Here is a 5,808-nt window from a genome sequence, read left to right on the forward strand (position 1 = left end):
TCTATGCGGCCCTCAACTTTAAGCTCACACACACGTCTGACTGTGTCTGCTGGCTGCCGATATTTATTTTCTATGTTAAGGAATAGAAAAGTGTCAGATGGCACCATAGAGATGTGTACTTACTAATAGTGCAGTGTTTGGCCAAGTCTGTGACTATCACATCAGTTGCCTACTGTCAACATGCGCTAGCCACATTAGTGCATGCTGCAGTTTTTTCCATGTATGTGCTATTGGTTTGCAGGCCGTTGATTACACCGGCAGCACACAGACTAAAAATAAGTTTGTGTGGGTATGCCCTCATTGTAAGCTACCATCTAGTCTTAGGGTACGTGAACACAAACTTATTTTCTGTCCCTATGCATGCAAGGGGCAGAACAAGTGCACATGGGTCATTTTTCCATGGGGATCTCAAGAATGCAGCTCCTGCACCCATCCACTATGGGGATGAGCACTCGGAGCTGATCATGGGGCTAGTCACGTCCAAACATTTGTCAGGCAAGTTGAGCGACCATCTGAATTTGGCCTAAAGGTACCGTCACACTAGACGATATCGCTAGCGATCCGTGACGTTGCAGCGTCCTCGCTAGCGATATCGTCCAGTGTGACAGGCAGCAGCGATCAGGCCCCTGCTGTGCTGTCGCTGGTCGGGGAAGAAAGTCCAGAACTTTATTTGGTCGCTGGACTCCCCGCAGACATCGCTGAATCGGCGTGTGTGACATCGATTCAGCGATGTCTTCACTGGTAACCAGGGTAAACATCGGGTAACTAAGCGCAGGGCCACGCTTAGTAACCCGATGTTTACCCTGGTTACCATCCTAAAAGTAAAAAAAAAACAAACACTACATACTTACCTACAGCCGTCTGTCCTCCGGCGCTGTGCTCTGCTCTCCTCCTGTACTGGCTGTGAGCGTCGGTCAGCCGGAAAGCAGAGCGGTGACGTCACCGCTCTGCTTTCCGGCCACTGTGCTCACAGACAGTACAGGAGGAGTGCAGAGCACAGCGCTGGAGGACAGACGGCTGTAGGTAAGTATGTAGTGTTTGTTTTTTTTTACTTTAGGATGGTAACCAGGGTAAACATCGGGTTACTAAGCGCGGCCCTGCGCTTAGTTACCCGATGTTTACCCTGGTTACCGGCATCGTTGGTCGCTGGAGAGCGGTCTGTGTGACAGCTCTCCAGCGACCAAACAGCGACGCTGCAGCGATCCGGATCGTTGTCGGTATCGCTGCAGCGTCGCTAAGTGTGACGGTACCTTTAGGAAAAGAAATTGTCTTGAGGCAAAGATTGTTATCTCTGAATAAACAAGGTCTGAACAGTGACTAAGGGTATGTGCACACGTTGCAGATTTTCTGTGGATCCACAGCGTTTTTCCATGCAGAAACGCTGCAGATCCGCAAGTGATTTACAGTACAATGTAAATCAATGGGAAAAAAAATGCTGTGCTAATGGTGCGGAAAAATCCGCACGATAATGCAGCAGATTAAAAAAAGCACCATGTCAATTCTTTTTGCGGATCTGCAGCTTTCCTGCACCCATTGACTTCCATTGTGTCAGGCACATCCGCAGCAAAATCGTAGATGTAAAATAGATCTGCGTTTTTTCTTGCGGATGAAACGCAGATTGGGAGGAGGAAGAGTGTGGGCGGAGCTATGTGCTTGTATGAGTGTGTGCTGGTGTCTGCATGAATTTGTGTCAGTGTGCGGGTGTGTGTGTGTGTGTAGGCAGCCATTGTCTGATGGGATTACTGCTCCCATCCGGCAATGAATGCTCACAGTGACAGCATTGGCGATGATGGGAAAGTAGTCACGCATAACATACAACACATAACACAGAGTACATACTTACCAATCACATAGCCCCCGAAGCCCTCGATTCTCCTGTTATAAAAATAACATAATAAACCAACCTATATTGCATTCGTGCACTGTTATTCGTGTATTTTTTATTCAAAGTACTCTTTTTTCTAAGTACTCGGCAGTTATAACATGGCAGAATATAATCAAGCATCTCTTCTCTCTTCATACAGGTAAACATATCATTCATTCTCTGAGCTGAAATATCCTGCATGTCTATTGCTCCAGTCCCTGACAGCAAGCAGCTTGGATGGTAAACATATCATTCATTCTCTGAGCTGAAATATCCTGCATGTCTATTGCTCCAGTCCCTGACAGCAAGCAGCTTGGATGGTAAACATATCATTCATTCTCTGAGCTGAAATATCCTGCATGTCTATTGCTCCAGTCCCTGACAGCAAGCAGCTTGGATGGTATCTGAGTCATTCTATCTTCGGCATTGAATCCTGCATGTATCTATATATGTTAGTCATCCTATTATGCGTTTGTTTGTGTTTATAGATATTTAACTCACTTTTGCATGTCCTTACTCAGAGAGATCACATAACTGTTTCAAAGTGCTTTATGATCCATGTAGACCTGGACATTTGTTTATCTGATCACTACATTTATTGTGTCCTGTTGTCTCAACTGAGTTAGATTGATTGCTAACGAGCTTTAACACAAAAAAAAAAAAAAAAAAGAGATCTAAGGGCTAGCCTTCTATAAATGTAGATGTAGCTTGGGGATGCATTCGTGCAGGGGTGCATTCGTGCACTGTTATTCGTGTATTTTTTATGCAAAGTACTTTTTTTCTAAGTACTCGGCAGTTATAACATGGCAGAATATAATCAAGCATCTCTTCTCTCTTCATACAGGTAAACATATCATTCATTCTCTGAGCTGAAATATCCTGCATGTCTATTGCTCCAGTCCCTGACAGCAAGCAGCTTGGATGGTATCTGAGTCATTCTATCTTCGGCATTGAATCCTGCATGTATCTATATATGTTAGTCATCCTATTATGCGTTTGTTTGTGTTTATAGATATTTAACTCACTTTTGCATGTCCTTACTCAGAGAGATCACATAACTGTTTCAAAGTGCTTTATGATCCATGTAGACCTGGACATTTGTTTATCTGATCACTACATTTATTGTGTCCTGTTGTCTCAACTGAGTTAGATTGATTGCTAACGAGCTTTAACAAAAAAAAAAACAAAAAAAAGAGATCTAAGGGCTAGCCTTCTATAAATGTAGATGTAGCTTGGGGATGCATTCGTGCAGGGGTGCATTCGTGCACTGTTATTCGTGTATTTTTTATTCAAAGTACTTTTTTTTCTAAGTACTCGGCAGTTATAACATGGCAGAATATAATCAAGCATCTCTTCTCTCTTCATACAGGTAAACATATCATTCATTCTCTGAGCTGAAATATCCTGCATGTCTATTGCTCCAGTCCCTGACAGCAAGCAGCTTGGATGGTAAACATATCATTCATTCTCTGAGCTGAAATATCCTGCATGTCTATTGCTCCAGTCCCTGACAGCAAGCAGCTTGGATGGTATCTGAGTCATTCTATCTTCGGCATTGAATCCTGCATGTATCTATATATGTAAACATATCATTCATTCTCTGAGCTGAAATATCCTGCATGTCTATTGCTCCAGTCCCTGACAGCAAGCAGCTTGGATGGTATCTGAGTCATTCTATCTTCGGCATTGAATCCTGCATGTATCTATATATGTTAGTCATCCTATTATGCGTTTGTTTGTGTTTATAGATATTTAACTCACTTTTGCATGTCCTTACTCAGAGAGATCACATAACTGTTTCAAAGTGCTTTATGATCCATGTAGACCTGGACATTTGTTTATCTGATCACTACATTTATTGTGTCCTGTTGTCTCAACTGAGTTAGATTGATTGCTAACGAGCTTTAACACAAAAAAAAAAAAAAAAAAGAGATCTAAGGGCTAGCCTTCTATAAATGTAGATGTAGCTTGGGGATGCATTCGTGCAGGGGTGCATTCGTGCACTGTTATTCGTGTATTTTTTATTCAAAGTACTTTTTTTTCTAAGTACTCGGCAGTTATAACATGGCAGAATATAATCAAGCATCTCTTCTCTCTTCATACAGGTAAACATATCATTCATTCTCTGAGCTGAAATATCCTGCATGTCTATTGCTCCAGTCCCTGACAGCAAGCAGCTTGGATGGTAAACATATCATTCATTCTCTGAGCTGACATATCCTGCATGTCTATTGCTCCAGTCCCTGACAGCAAGCAGCTTGGATGGTATCTGAGTCATTCTATCTTCGGCATTGAATCCTGCATGTATCTATATATGTAAACATATCATTCATTCTCTGAGCTGAAATATCCTGCATGTCTATTGCTCCAGTCCCTGACAGCAAGCAGCTTGGATGGTATCTGAGTCATTCTATCTTCGGCATTGAATCCTGCATGTATCTATATATGTTAGTCATCCTATTATGCGTTTGTTTGTGTTTATAGATATTTAACTCACTTTTGCATGTCCTTACTCAGAGAGATCACATAACTGTTTCAAAGTGCTTTATGATCCATGTAGACCTGGACATTTGTTTATCTGATCACTACATTTATTGTGTCCTGTTGTCTCAACTGAGTTAGATTGATTGCTAACGAGCTTTAACACAAAAAAAAAAAAAAAAAAAGAGATCTAAGGGCTAGCCTTCTATAAATGTAGATGTAGCTTGGGGATGCATTCGTGCAGGGGTGCATTCGTGCACTGTTATTCGTGTATTTTTTATTCAAAGTACTTTTTTTTCTAAGTACTCGGCAGTTATAACATGGCAGAATATAATCAAGCATCTCTTCTCTCTTCATACAGGTAAACATATCATTCATTCTCTGAGCTGAAATATCCTGCATGTCTATTGCTCCAGTCCCTGACAGCAAGCAGCTTGGATGGTAAACATATCATTCATTCTCTGAGCTGAAATATCCTGCATGTCTATTGCTCCAGTCCCTGACAGCAAGCAGCTTGGATGGTATCTGAGTCATTCTATCTTCGGCATTGAATCCTGCATGTATCTATATATGTAAACATATCATTCATTCTCTGAGCTGAAATATCCTGCATGTCTATTGCTCCAGTCCCTGACAGCAAGCAGCTTGGATGGTATCTGAGTCATTCTATCTTCGGCATTGAATCCTGCATGTATCTATATATGTTAGTCATCCTATTATGCGTTTGTTTGTGTTTATAGATATTTAACTCACTTTTGCATGTCCTTACTCAGAGAGATCACATAACTGTTTCAAAGTGCTTTATGATCCATGTAGACCTGGACATTTGTTTATCTGATCACTACATTTATTGTGTCCTGTTGTCTCAACTGAGTTAGATTGATTGCTAACGAGCTTTAACACAAAAAAAAAAAAAAAAAAGAGATCTAAGGGCTAGCCTTCTATAAATGTAGATGTAGCTTGGGGATGCATTCGTGCACTGTTATTCGTGTATTTTTTATTCAAAGTACTTTTTTTTCTAAGTACTCAGCAGTTATAACATGGCAGTTAGACAGGGCAGGAGACAGGTAAGAAAAACTAAATCTAATCCATATTCACTTGAAACAGCACAAATACTCACCATATTTATTTGTATAATCTATATTCTGGCTGCTGCATTCACTCACATTCACCGCCCTCGCATTAACTCTCTACACTCCATCCATATCGGCCCCTCTGTCCTTGCCTCTCCTATGTATAGCACTCATGCTCTATTCACATTGCTTAACAGCACAGATCCATTCAGTCCCAACATCCAACACAAGAGACGCTCTCACAAATCACTTAACCATCTGCTCACTCTTTCGATCCTCCTTCTCCTAGTCGCTGGAGACATATCTCCAAACCCCGGCCCCCCATGTTATAGCCAGTCAAACCTCCCAATTGCTACACCCAGAAACCCCTCTAACCTTATTAATATTCCC

At 41.6% G+C, this 5,808-nt stretch overlaps 1 long non-coding RNA gene across 2 annotated transcripts; it reads left to right on the plus strand.

Moving 5' to 3' along the window:
• Nucleotides 1–2,239: 2,239 nt before the first annotated feature.
• LOC138667254 (uncharacterized) lies at nucleotides 2,240–5,507 on the plus strand. 2 transcript variants are annotated; one of them, XR_011318675.1, is made up of 4 exons: nucleotides 2,240–2,315; nucleotides 2,709–2,839; nucleotides 3,234–4,311; nucleotides 4,707–5,507. It is a non-coding gene; the product is annotated as an uncharacterized lncRNA (long non-coding RNA). The 2 variants fall into 2 exon arrangements; XR_011318674.1 differs by having other exon boundaries at nucleotides 3,234–5,507.
• Nucleotides 5,508–5,808: the final 301 nt, after the last annotated feature.

The sequence above is a fragment of the Ranitomeya imitator genome, chromosome 2 (assembly GCF_032444005.1).
Source record: "Ranitomeya imitator isolate aRanImi1 chromosome 2, aRanImi1.pri, whole genome shotgun sequence".
Taxonomy (NCBI): Eukaryota; Metazoa; Chordata; class Amphibia; order Anura; family Dendrobatidae; genus Ranitomeya; species Ranitomeya imitator.